Below are 13,592 nucleotides of genomic sequence, written 5' to 3'. Positions count from 1 at the left end.
CATCAGCATCAGCATTGTCACCATCACCTCTGTGTCCCATTTTGCAGTGGGTTGCTCCTGAGTGCCAAACGCTGCTTTTCTGTGTGGCTTTGAGAATATAATCATCATCACCATCATTTTGTGTGGCTGTGTGGATTATCCTCCACTGTTTTGCATTCATGATCTCAAAGCAGTGAGGATGCTCCTGTCAAAAGATGGATTTTGGATGGTGTGCAATGGCTTGCTTCTGGTGGAGCAGGTTAATATTCTATGGGTCAGCCCTTTACCTCTCGTGACCCCCTGGCCCCACCTCTCATGATCCCTTGGCCTGGCCTCTTGTGACCCATCCTCTGCCCCATGCCTGAGACCCAGATCTTTTAGGTACCTAGCACTGCCCCTGCATCCAAGCAGTGAAAAGGAAGAAAGGCATCTATGATAGGGAGGAAATCTTTATATTTTGCAGATCAGTTAGGTAAATTTAAGATAGGAAACTGTCAAACTGCTTGTGCTCCTGAGCACTCCAAAACTTACGAACAGTGTAACTTCATAACAACTTCAGGTGTAGTACAACAATACAACAAGGCCTCACTGGCATCCTGTGATGAGGTTTGTAGGGAAGTAGCTAACATTTTAGCTCCGTTCTTATATTTTTGGCAAAAGCCATTTAGGATTTCTCAGTGTTTTAATACCCTGCTAGTAAACACACGTTTTTGGCATGAAAGTATATCACTCTAATTACATGGTGGCAGACCAATTTCATCCATTTCTGACAATCAGCAAAAAAGTTATAGTTGTTGTTGATTTCCAGTTATAGTCAATGGGAGATCTGGATTTGGCCCCCAGGTTGAATCGGGCAGTCTCCAAATCAGTCCCAGACGAATCAGGCTGTTTTCCTACTTGGGGTCCGAACCAAAACTTGTGGTCAGTGCACACCCCTCCATGAAACAAAACTCATCATGTGAATCTGGGCCATCCTAAAGACATTTAGGGTGCCATCCTATGCATGTTTAAACAGAAAAAAGGTGCTACAGTTCCCAGCATCCCCCAGCCAACGTGCACAGAATTGCAGCTTTGTTCATCACAGTGAAGGGAGAAAGAGGGTTGCCCAAACTCCCTGCAGTGTAGGCAGGGTCAAATAATTACTTGGTAGACTACCACCACCCCTTTACGTCCAGCTTTCAGGACACACCTGGTCACAGAAATAAGGGTCGAAGCTGCCACCCTCTACTGAAGCCCCAAAACAAGAAACTTTACCCAGTAGTAATCAGCTGAAGCAGAGGTTGCTGAATTTAGTACTGAGATTTACCTGGAAGGAAGCTCACACACAACTCTAGAAGCAGAGGAAGTTTATTTACATTGAGGAAGAAAAAGGCGTAAGGGAAAGTTAAAGAGAACCTTTGGAACAGTAATCCTGGCAAAATTAAGAAAGAAATAGCTAAGCCTGTCCTATACATTATCTAAGTATGGGTCCCCTCATAGGAAAAGGCCCAGTCCAGAATCCAAGAACTCGCAGACCTTGGCACAGGTAGGTGGAGAAAACTGGGCAGCTCCCAGCCTCTCCTTTTTACCCTCAGGCTCTTGACAATTCCAGGCAGATCTTTGATAACCAATCACCAGCTGACTTCAGCAGCGTCCCAAAACCCTATGCAGGAGGGGGGAAGTTCCCAGAGGAACACAGCTGAGATCATTCAGCCCAATTAACTGAGTTGGTTCACACATCACACTAAGCCACCCTGTGAATTAGCTCCCATGGACTGATTGTTCACTTGCTAACCCGACAGATGATTGGACTTGCCGCAGCTTGTTTCCCCACTCATTCCCCTCGATCCTCCTGCTGGCTCCAGCATGTATCCCAGGTGCCTTTGCAGTAGAACTGCTCGTTTCCTCAGTCCCTACCTCGTTTGTTGCTGCTCTTGTCAGCCAGCTCTGTAGCCCTTCCCAGCAACCCATGACGAAGTCACCCTGCCGGGTTTGGAGAGCACAACAAGCCACCATGAGTATCAGCAACCTTAAAACATGCCATGGGTTCACAGGATGGCTTATTCATGAAAAATAAGCCACCCTGCAGAAGCCATGCCAGGTTTGCACAACATGACAACCCACCATCGGTGATCAGCCATGGTGGATTGTCATGTTGTGCAAACCAGGTCTTACTCTGGCCTTGAAGGCCAGGGCTGCCAGGGCTATCTTGAGATAATAGCCCCACCGGTGGTTGCATCACAGTGTGCTGTTTCAGCTGTGCCAGATAGAGAAGTCTCACAGTCAAGGTACAGAAAGCAAATGGAGTTCTTGACATGATCTCACAGTCAAGAGTACAGAAAGAACATGGGGTTCTTGACAATTATTTAATGGTTCATTAGCTTTAGACATGTTTTGAAAGACATTACATGTCCATATGATATTTTTCCTTTTTCTTCTTTGTTCAGTATTCTTATCAGATAAAAACGCAAGCACATTTTTGAAAAGAACAAGGCGAGCGAATGCAATGTTTGATGAACTGAAGAAAGGAAATATTGAAAGAGAGTGTCATGAGGAGACGTGTTCAAAAGAAGAAGCAAGAGAAGCCTTTGAAGACCAGGAGAAAACTGTAAGAACAAACTGGCTACTGGGTGTCCTTTGTCTTAATACAGTGGATTACTTCTGCTGTTGTTTTTGTCAGTCTTTTGGAGCCAGATTGGACAGTATAAAACAAGAATTCCAAGCACGCCTTCACAATGGAATTGTCAACTGTGTGTAACACCTCAGCCCTATTCAGGCATCCTGATTCTGTGTAGCATAAACACACTAGTGTTTACTAGCTCCACCCTCTCCGTCGTTGCTTTTGTCACCTTGGACTCGTTGAGGAGGAGAGCCTCCTGTATCCATGGAGGCTGTCCATGCTATTCCGAACACTGATTTTCCAACTCTTCTCTTCAGAAATTTGGCCTCCACACGTAGAGGGCAATTAATGTGATGGTGGTGGGGGCGGGGCTAGCTGCTCCCTCTCCTCATGTGTTTACTCTATACAGGATCAGAATGCCTGAATAGGGCTCTTGTCAGTCCTGCTTCTCTCCACTGTTCTCTCCATTTGCTTCTGCTGTCACCTCCTGTTCTCTCCTTCTTTCCTGTTGCCCACAACTTACTCCTCCACTGCCAGCTGGGGAACACTGGACCACTGGGCATTTTCCCTCACTTTCCCTAGGCAGAGCAGAGGAGTGGGGCAGGAGAGGAGGCAATGGTAATAAAAATGGGAGCAAACAGGAATGGACAAGGGACAAGATGGTGGCCTGTTCGTGTATGTCTTGACAGTACTGTTGCGAAGGTGGACTCAGAGCCTTGTTAGCCTTGTTTTTATATTGCATCTATCGACAGCCTGAAATGGTACGATTTTTCCATGTTATATATTGCTTGCTTCTGCTTCTGCCACATCTATGAGTCATCCTTAACCATCTGCTCAAAACCAGAAATGCTAAACTACTGGTAGTCTACAGGTGGTGACAGGAAAAATCTGGAACAAGAAGAGACCCACAGCTTATCTTGGTCCAAGTCATGCGATATAGTGTCCCGGTTACCCTACGCTCCTTTTCTTTTCCTGCATAATACATAATTGTCAACTCAACTAAATGTAATAATTTTTTTCCCAATACTGTCAGTGCTGGATATGGAACTGTGAATATATACACAGCTGAGTAGAATTTTGCTGGAACTTGACAACGTACTGTTTGTCAAATCAGTTCTGGGGCCTTAAGCAACTACAGTATACTAGAGGGGATATAGCAGCTTTCCACCAACATGGTGCCCCCTCGATTTCTAGACTACAATTCACATCAGCCCCAGCCAGCATTGCTAGTGGTCAAGGACAGTGGAAGCTGGTGGCTCGGATGTCAGTGGGGTGGTGAATCCACCCTGGGTTTCAGTCAGAATCCATCAGAACTCTAAAGGAGCTATCCAGGGTACTTCTGCACCTTGGATTCTGCCTTTAGCGTTCTAACTGGTTCTGACTGAAACCCAGAGTGGATGTACCACCCCACTGAAATCAGAGCCACCAGTCTCCACTGGTCAAGGATGATGGGAGTTGTAATCCAAAACATCTGCAGGGCACCACATTGGGGAACTTCTGTAGGGGGAAGGGATGGTGCTGTGCAGATCTTGATAATCTTTTGTAAGGCTGCCTGTACCACTAAATCCTACCATCGACGAACAAGCTAGTTATCATGATTAGTGTTCCCTCGTAAGTTGTGGGCAGCAACATTTAGGGTAATTCCTTCAGGCATCAGCAATGGTCCAGTAGAACATTGCTGTTTAACTGGATCACTGCACTAGGTAAATGACGTGACTCTTATTATCAAAGGACCATCCATAAAGTTTATTGCACATCAGGAAGAAAGGGAAGTGGTAGCAAAGTTATAACCAAGAGGGGCTTGGTGGTTGGCTAAAAAATGGAGCAAAGCGTGGCTGAGAGGGGAGAGGTTTTAAAAAATACCTTTAAAACTATGGTGTACTTTCTGGATAGTCAATAAAGGATTATAGTAGATTAAATTACTTTTTTAATATTCTCTTTCTTGTGTGATTTTCAGCTTTAAATTAGAATTTAATTTTACTAAAATTACTAAATTACTAAATTTTACTTTACATTACTAAACACTGTTTACATTACTAAACACTGTCATTTTTTACCATTAGGAGGAGTTCTGGAATGTTTATGTGGGTAAGAGATTAACACAGTTTTCCCCCTTCAAATATTTCTTTTAAATAAATTTAATTAATTAAGATTTAAAACTCAGTCAGTTAAATTCATAGCAACCTGGAGTTGTGCTGGTGGTCAAGAAATTACAGCCCCATTTTTTAGTATCTCACATTCACTCACCCTAGTAGAAAGCCTGTCCAGGGACACTAAATTGTATATGTTCCCTTGTTTGTTCTCTCTCCCCCTCCCTCTCTCTCCCCCTCTCTCTCCCCCTCCCTCTCTCTCTCCCTCTCTCCCTCCCTCCCTCTCTCTCTCCCTCTCTCTCCCTCTCTCACTAATACTGTGAATGGCTGATTAATTTATATGGCACCGTCAACATACATGGTGATTCAGAGAACAATATAAGGGGGAAAAAACTGGTCACTGCTGCAAAGAGCTTACAATTAAATTTTGGCAGAGTGGGGGAGATAATATTGGGAAGGTAAGGAGCAAGGCTAACAAGGAAATACAGTATACTTTTGTAAAGCTACATGTATATTTTCAAATGATTATAGCAGCTCTTTACGTAGAGCTGTGAACTGGGTCAGGAGCTTAACGATCAGGGTTTTGTAGCAGGTATGAAAGGTGAAGGCTGACTTCCATAGTACTACTGCAGGGGCATGTTACACATATCCACAGTAATTGTGCTCCTTAACAACCCAATCCAAACCTCATCACATGGAAGCAAGTACTATTCAATCAAACTTATTTCTGCATCATGTGCAGGATTGGGACATAAGGGAAGTTTATCTATCCTGGCTCAATAGCAAAACTAAAAAGATCCACACCACAGTCTGACTCTTAAGTGGTAGGATGCTATTCACATTGTTTCATTGCCCTCATTTGTCCACAGAACTGGGTCTACGTTTGACTGCTGGGCCAATGCAATACTATGCATGAAGTTAGCATTGGTCTGCTGTGCCCCTAAAAAGTAGTACAACAGCAGGCTGGGTATTTGCATATGGACACCAGCTCTGTGCAGAATATGCAACTGGCAAAGCTGATGGATCCAGTCTACATGAGGCTTTTATCATGCACCTTTACCAGGATGTCTACCTCTGGATTCTTTTCGGGATTAAGATCGGCTCCTTTACATACATTTTTTCCCCAAGGATTTTCTTTCTCTGCCTTTCTATAAGTTCCATTACACAAGCACTAGGTGGCACTGTGGTATAGCAGAATTGTGCAATTGCATGGGGCTTTTTAACGCCATTCAAAAAAAATGGCACACTTCCCTTGTTAGGAAAAAACACACAATAATGGTTGCAAAGCACGAGAGAGGCCTGGAGGATGATGGTGTCATGTAAAGGACCTGCAAACTATCATGAGTAAGCAATCATGAGTACACAATAAAGACCTTGTGTAGAAACACCCTTGGTTCCAGGTCAAGTTCACTATAATAGTTCCCCAGCAGTATAAAAAGTGACTCCCAGTACATTCATATTATTATTCTTAACATATACATATCTTAACATCCTGTATTACAAAACCTAATTATTCTTTTTTCATACTAGATGGGAACCAGTGTGAGCAAAGCCCTTGCCAATATGGTGGAACATGCAGAGATGGAATTGGTAGCTATACCTGCACATGTCTAACTGGCTATCATGGGACAAACTGTGAATATGGTAAGTTTGTGTTTTAACTGTAAAAGAACAGTAACTCTTAGGCTGAGATAGGGCTGCCATTAGGCCTTGGCCTGTGGGCCATGAATCAGTGTCTGTTGGTCACTATTGCTCAGCAATCAGGGCACAGACCTTGCCCTTTGGCTAGCAAATTGGGATGACACCATCCATGCACGCTCCTCCCCACCCACCCAGCTGCTGCCACATTGCATAACCTCTGCCCACTTCTTCTTTGGAGTGAAGTATAGCACCTGCCACACCTTCATTAAAAGAGAGACAGCCACTGCCTGGCCAGGTACTCCATAGCTAGCCCTTGCCTGGGCAGCAGCCACCAGGAAAATAGATGCTGAACAAATGGAGTGTGCATCCATGTGTGTATAATCCTGGTTACCTGTGGCAGGAACACACGGTCCTAAGACGTCTTCTGTGCGCTGTGACACGCAGGATATAACCACGACCAAGTTGCAGTCACTGATGTTTTGGAAAGCAAAATGGGTACAAGAGACCTCATCTGAGACTGAAGCCACTGCTTCAGACATACGTACAAACCAGCCAAAAGGGTTTTAATGCTTAAAAGTGAAATATTCTGTAATCGTTCTTTGGAACAGCTGTGGAAGCAAAGAATTATATAAAGTTCAAGAAATAGCTGAATAAACGTATGAAAGCTAGCTTGTTTCTCCTATTTGGATGCCTCAGAATAGCTTTGTCCGTAACGTGTACAGCGGTGGTGGGGAACAGGAAGCAGACATGGCCAGCCCTATCAGTTCTCCAGTTCTTCTGCCTTTTCCCCTGCCATGACATCTGCAGGTCCTGAGACTTTCTGTGCTGGCCACAGAGTTGAAGAGGAAGTTCTATTTCAAAGACAAGCAGGGCACAAGAGGGTTCGCAGATGTATTGCATGGGTATTTCAAGATGCAAAGATGGTATCCACAGTTTGTGTGAAACGCTGCTGGTATTGGGGTGGCCCTCCCATTAGGCAAAGTGAAGCAGTCACCTCAGATGACAGATGCTGGGAGGCAGCAACAAGTTGTTGGAGAACAGGCCTGTGTGCCATGCAGCTTGCCTTGCAGCCTGTTAGCTTGCCACCTTCAAGTGCAGCGGAGGATGCTGCTCCATCATCAGTGTTGAAGACAGATCCATCTGCCAGTCCAGCCAGCTTTTGTACCTGGAATGGACGGGGGCACCATCTTGTTCTTCAGCGCAGGCAGCAAGATGTCTTGGGCCAGCCTGACTAGTAATGCCATCATTTGTACAAACAGCAGTCAGGCGTGCTGTGTTGATTGTCAGGGGCTAGCCATGTTAGTCTGTTGCAGCAAAACAACAAAAAGTTGTGCGGCACCTTAAAGACAAGCATATTTCTTATGGCATAAGCATTCGTGGACTTGAGCCCACTTCATCTGACGCATGAAGTGTTAACCTCAGCTGGCAGAGTGTGTATGTGTGTGTGTGTGTGTGTGTATATGTGTGTGTACATACACATACACACACACGTCTACACTACACACACAATGCAGGGTGAACAGTGAGGTCAAATGGCAAGGACATGCAGAAAGTACAGTTCAACTGAAGCTTATATGTACACAAAATCCTCACAATGACCATTCATAACAGCAATAACTAGTGATGACGCTAGTTAATTTAAATAAATAATTATATACACACATCCATATAAGGCAGGATCCTCCTCATGTAGTTAGTTCACACCGGTAGTGAGACAGGAAACCTCCATTTCTGTGCATGCCCAAACAGAGAGAGACAAATCTCTTGATCAGCTCTAATTCCCTTTGAAGTTCCTTTCTAGGAGAGTGGCAACTTTTAAGTCATCAGTGGAACAACCTGGGAGATTGTAACATTCTTCCACTGATCTCTGAATATGGGCATTTCTAATGACAAATTGATATCCATTAATTCTTTTGCTTAGGGACTGATCTGCTTGTCCTATATAGAATGTAGAAGGCATTGGTGGCAGCTGATAGCATATGTCATGCTGGAAGATAAGCCAGTAAATGAACCCTTGCAGTTGAAACTGATATTTTTAGATCCTGGATCTAATATATACACCAATATCTCCCACAAAGATGGACTACAAAACATGGTTTGTTAGCACAGCTGGGTTCAGACAACACAACCACCCACAGTTCAACAACAACCCACACTCGAGGTTATCATGTTGTGTGAACCCAGCCAATATGTTGGAGTGATTTTAGCTAAGAACTGTAGGTGATAAGCTCATGCTCTGCAATTTTGTCCTTTGGGTCTGTCCTGTAGTAGATTGTTTTTGGAAACTGCCCTTGAATCTATCCGGATGAAGGGTGCTATATAAATGTTGTAAATGAAATCAATAAATTCCTGGATGCCACTTTGGCCTTGATCAGGTTTTTCACTTCATTGGATGGATACTGTAGTCTAAGAAATGCCTGATGTAAACCTTGACACAGTGAATCCGGCATGCGATTAGCTGGAACAACTACAGTTGTATTATGGGACTTGGTTATAAACAAGGGATATGGTGGTGTGTTCTGGGCGGCAGTTAAAAGCATCAGGGCTGGGCCCAGGTTTGCAGGCCCCGGGCAAAGTGCCCTTAGTGGACATTGCATGGCCGGACTAGGCTCAGCAATTCTGGCAGGTACGGCAGTGGTCCAGCAGCAGCACTATCAGGGGTGTTGGGTCCACTTAGCTGGACATGCCAGTACCACCATTCAAATTTCCCCACAATGCAGTGCTGTATGTATATGTGTATATGCATCATTGCATCATGGGGGAATTACAACAGAGATGCCAGCAACTTCAGTCATAGTGGCCTTGAAGTTCAGCACAATTTTTTTCTTAACAGGTGGCCCAGACCACACCTGACATCAGCACAGGGTCCCCTGTTAGAACCCCAGCATTTGGCTGAGGATGCTATGTGCTGGCAGTGGGCCTCAACAGATCTAGCTGTCTTTGGTTTTCCTCTGTAAAGTAGTTCTTATGTCTATCGTATAGTTGTCCAGTGCTGTCTAGAACCTGTAACTTGGATTGGTCTAGGCTCAGGTTGATGTTGGTGGAGTGAAAGTTGTTGAAATCCTGGTGGAATTTCTCAAGGGCCCCATCACCAAGAGTCCAGAAGATGTCTTCACTGTATTTCAGGAAGAGAGAAACATTTTGGGGATAGGAGGTGAGAAAATATTCTAAACCAGCTATGAGTATGTTGTCATGCTAAGGAGCCACGATGGAGCCATTGACCTGAAGCAACATCTGTCCTGCTCAAACTTAAAGTAACTGTAGGTGAGGACAAAATGGCAACATGTGTTGGCCAGAGGTGCTGCATCACCATCAGGGATAATATTCTTGATGGCTTGTAGTCCATCTTTGTGGGAGATGTTGGTGTATATATTTGCAAACCTTTAAGGTGCCACAAAAGTCTTGGTTGATTTTGAGGAGACAATGGTGAAGTCAGCTTTGCCTCTGTAATGGGAATTCACTGAAAATCAAGTCCTCTTTAGCAGCTATCTCTGCAGGGCCAGTGGCCGCACCAGATGTTCCGCTGCCACCCCCCAGAATGAGAGATCCCACAGGAGCCTAAATGCTGCCCTTTGAGGGGTCCTTCCTTTATGAGGAAGAATGCCTGTACATTTTGGGGCCTGGGCAGTTCTCAGGAGAGGGTGCCAAACCGATCTCTCATTCTGGGAACGCTCCCAGGGTGAGAAATTAGGCCAGTGGCCTCTCCAGAGAACTTACCTGCCCGATCTCTTGCTGCACCCTCTCTTAAAGGGAGAGGTTGGGCAGGCAGCCTCTCTGGAGAACCCACCCGTCTGATGTCTCACTTCAGGAGAGGACAAAGTATGAGAGATGGGAGGGGGGCTGCTGCTCCAAGGAGCCCAGCTTGCCGCTCTCCTGCTGTGGCATTTGCCACAGTGAGCGAGTGGGGCTGCAGCAGCAGTGCCCACAGGGGCCTTTCATGAGATGGCGGGGAGCATGTTCCACCACGTCTCCCAATCTGTCACCTGAACTGGGGATTCACCTTGCCTCATAGGGGAACTCACCCTGTGCAGAGTCAAACAGCAAGTTATTTGTTTCTCTTTTTTTATCTGTTGCTGGGGCTATCTTGAAGGCGGGCTGCAGGGATTGGGGAGGTTTAATCCAGTTATGATTTTACACATAATCCCTACACACACACACACACACACACACACAACTACATGGCTTGGAGAAAAATTGGCACCAGTTGAGGTCTTTTTGGAAGCCCTATAGCCATACAGGGGAGACAATTATCAGTAAAATTATATCTGAAGAGGGAACACTTAAACTGCCCCTTCCTGTGCACTGAGATCCCAATAAAAATCAGATCCCAACTGTCAAAAAAATTAAAAATCAAGACATAGTTGCTAGCTATGTCTTTAAACATAGCTTTACCTTCCCTGTCTGTCAACAATTGCCCCATTTATCCAGTGACAGAGCGAGGGCTCAAACACTAGAGAAGGCATGAGAATCAGCCCTTGAAGGGGGTTACATATGAGAGGGCAACAGCTCTGCCCCTGCTTTACAATGTTATCTTTGCCTGCAGATCGTGTATTTCTTTCTTTTCAGTGCTAATATGTATTTGTCGCTTATACAGCAATACTAAAAACCTGCAAATTGAACAATGGTGACTGCTGGCACTTCTGCAAACTTGTAGAAAATAATGTTCAGTGCTCCTGTGCTGATGGGTATATTCTGGCAAACAATGGAGAATCCTGCGTTTCTACAGGTATAAATGCTTGTGCTCCCTGGAAGCAACACAAGTTACATTTTATATTGCTTTTAACAAAATTTGCCCATATTTATTACTTTGCATGTATTGTTTGATTTAATGCAGCTGAGATGTAGTTTATTTCTATTTAGATGCATACATTCCAGTTTGATTTAAGGGTCTGACAAAGAGAATTTCTGAATTAAAAGGCACTTGATTTGACCATTTGAGCTGAAGATCTTTTTGGTAGATTATTTCATTTTGATGGGGGGGGGGAATGACATACGGTTGTATCCAACAATGTCCATGGGGCAAGGTAACAGACACCATTGGTGGAGCAGTTTTCCCTCTCTCTCCCCTCCCCATGTAGCCCCCTGCATGTCTCCCAGATCTGCTCTGGAGAGTTGGAGGGACCTTGGAGAGCAGATTTTCAGATTGCAAGGAGGCAAGGGAGAGGAGACAAAGGGGATGTTCTGTTGAGCAAGTGGAAGTCTGCTTGTATGATGCTGGATATCTTTACTCTGTTTTCTTAATTTCATCAAATGTAAAAGTTTATAATAAGAGAACAAATAAATAGACAGACATTTACAGTGCACAACTATATATGTTTAAAAGTAAGTCCTGTTGAACTCAGTGAAGCTTACTCCCACAAAGTAAGTGTGTTTAGGACTGCAGCCTTGACTGGTTACTCATATCTGTAAATGTAACTGACACACATCTTCACTAATACACACACGCACACCTCCTTTACTGGTTTCATCTTGATTCCCTGGTCCACAGTTGGTTCCCAGCCTCAAAAACCTCTTGCTGATTCTCCAAGAAAACAACAACAATAATGAGGGGGGGGGATTATATTGATCCAGTTATCTTTTTGTTGATCAATATATTTACCCTCTTTTTTCCCCTCTTGGTGGCTTATTTTTGGGAACCCATGTTGCTGGATTTTGCTTGCTGATTCTTAGCCTGCTTTATCTTCTAACTCCCTTCTTCCAAGACAAGAAAAAGATACTTTAGCCATGCATGTGTAAATTGGAAAGGCATAATTTGTCTTGGCTGTGCCACTCAATTTTAACCGCTTGATGATGGTTTTGCAGATGAGTTTCCATGTGGGGAAACTACAAACACAAGGAAAAACAACAACAGAGTAGTTAATGGAACGGACTGCAAATTCGGTGAATGTCCATGGCAGGTAAATTAGTTTCCTTTGCACCTTGTAATGTCACTGGATATATATCCAGTATTTGTTTAACAATTAACATTGTTTTTAACTGCTCCCTTACTTTTACAACCTTTGTACAGAAAATGACACATACCTACCTGTTGGCAGAATTGAATGGCCAGAGAAGGAGACATTACAAAATAATAGTAATCTATTATTTACTATGATAAAATGTGTCTTTCAAGAAAAATGCTTACTCGTACAAACCTATGAGTGTGAATGCTTCTCTTTTCAGGCGCTTCTACTCAATGATGAAGGAGAAGGGTTTTGTGGGGGAACAATTTTGAGCCAAATATATGTGCTTAGCGCAGCTCACTGTATGAATGAAACAAAATTTCTTACAGTTCTTGTAGGTGGGTATTTTCAATTTTTATAATTTATATTAAAAACTATTTAACTACATAGATAGTTTTGTTAGATGAGCTACACGGAAACAGTTGGGAATTGTTTTTACCATTGTCTCTTTTTTATCCTAAAAATATTGGCAGTTGCATCTTACATATATAGGGACAGTGCACATTATCAAACAAGCCACTGTGGCTGAAATAAAGCAATCAAATTAAGAGTGACACAGTTTGCACAATATCACATTAAGCCACAGGGGCTTAATGTGATTGTGCAAACTGTGTCACTCTTAATCTCTCACCCATATTCACGTTTTTTAAATTTGGTGTGTGAAGGTACATCACGGATCTCCTGTGAGTTTTTTTAAAAAGTAATGGCAGCGGTGAGGTGGCTGAATCAGACGGTAACTGTGTCACTGGAGGGTGATGGAGTTTAACCTGTTCTCCCTCTGCTGTTTCCCAATTATAAACACCCTCTTGAAATTTCCCTGTGAGGGGAAACTTTATTGTACCTTTATGCATTGCCCCATGGGGCAAACAGCAGCTTCGGAGGAGCAATTTTACTGGGGAAAACAGCACAGGGGGAAAAGAACGATATCCCTCCCACAATGCCATGCCCCCAATCCAATTCAGGGGATGCCCTCAAGTGCATTGCCAATCATGAATTTACCAGCATTGTGTATAGTTTGGCTCTATGATTCACCACACAATTTTTTCTTAAAGAATTAAATCCATTTTCCAGATACAAAGATAGCCAGACATACAATTCTGAACATGCTTTTAGAGTTGCCACCTTCTTTACATCAAGACCTTTGTGCTTTTTCCCAGCCACAGGCAGAAATTCACGAGGTGTAGCTTTTCTGGACTTAAGTAGACACTGCATTAATTACATAGCATGCAGCTGATACAATCTTGTTTATCTTCATGTAAGTGCATTGGGACTCGATCTAGATCAGGATTACTGCACATAGGCAGGGGAGGTTTAAACCTGCCCACCCAGCCAATTTATCCC

General features: G+C 43.8%; 1 protein-coding gene across 2 annotated transcripts in view; it reads left to right on the top strand.

Moving 5' to 3' along the window:
* The window catches only part of LOC146350254 (coagulation factor X-like), an 88,236-nt gene that overhangs the window by 68,962 nt on the left and 5,682 nt on the right, over positions 1-13,592 (top strand). The window contains exons 2-7 of one of the 2 annotated variants that reach the window (XR_014789221.1): positions 2,406-2,566; positions 4,642-4,666; positions 6,199-6,312; positions 10,904-11,035; positions 12,112-12,206; positions 12,472-12,589. The exons of the other annotated variant lie outside the window; for it this stretch is intronic. The gene's annotated coding sequence lies outside the window, so the exon portion shown is untranslated. The remainder of the gene's footprint in view (positions 1-2,405; positions 2,567-4,641; positions 4,667-6,198; positions 6,313-10,903; positions 11,036-12,111; positions 12,207-12,471; positions 12,590-13,592) is intronic. 2 annotated transcript variants of the gene reach the window in all.

Source organism: Heloderma suspectum, chromosome 3 (genome assembly GCF_057233095.1).
Source record: "Heloderma suspectum isolate Gila_16-S chromosome 3, 16-S_ref, whole genome shotgun sequence".
NCBI classification, from domain to species: Eukaryota; Metazoa; Chordata; class Lepidosauria; order Squamata; family Helodermatidae; genus Heloderma; species Heloderma suspectum.
This window is presented reverse-complemented; position numbering and strand designations above follow the sequence as displayed.